Consider the following 284-nt stretch of genomic DNA (forward strand, 5'->3'; position numbering starts at 1 on the left):
TTAAATAAAAGTTGTTCTTCTTGGACTTCAAACTTTAATTGACCTGAGAAATAGACAGCACTGCCATCTTGTGGCAATCATAAAACACTTTACTTTACTTAACAGAAGAACTTAAAAATGAAAATAAAGAGAAAGAAACCATGCAGACATTGTGCTTGTTGTCTGAACATTTACTTTCAGGAATCAGCATATTTGTTTACACAAGACCAGTATGTTTTTGTGACACCAGTGACAGGACAGGCAGAAAAGCTGGTACTACACACTCAACCACACACACACACACA

The sequence above is a fragment of the Morone saxatilis genome, unplaced genomic scaffold (assembly GCF_004916995.1).
Source record: "Morone saxatilis isolate NCDOM2014 unplaced genomic scaffold, NCSU_SB_2.0 Contig8, whole genome shotgun sequence".
NCBI lineage: Eukaryota > Metazoa > Chordata > Actinopteri > Moronidae > Morone > Morone saxatilis.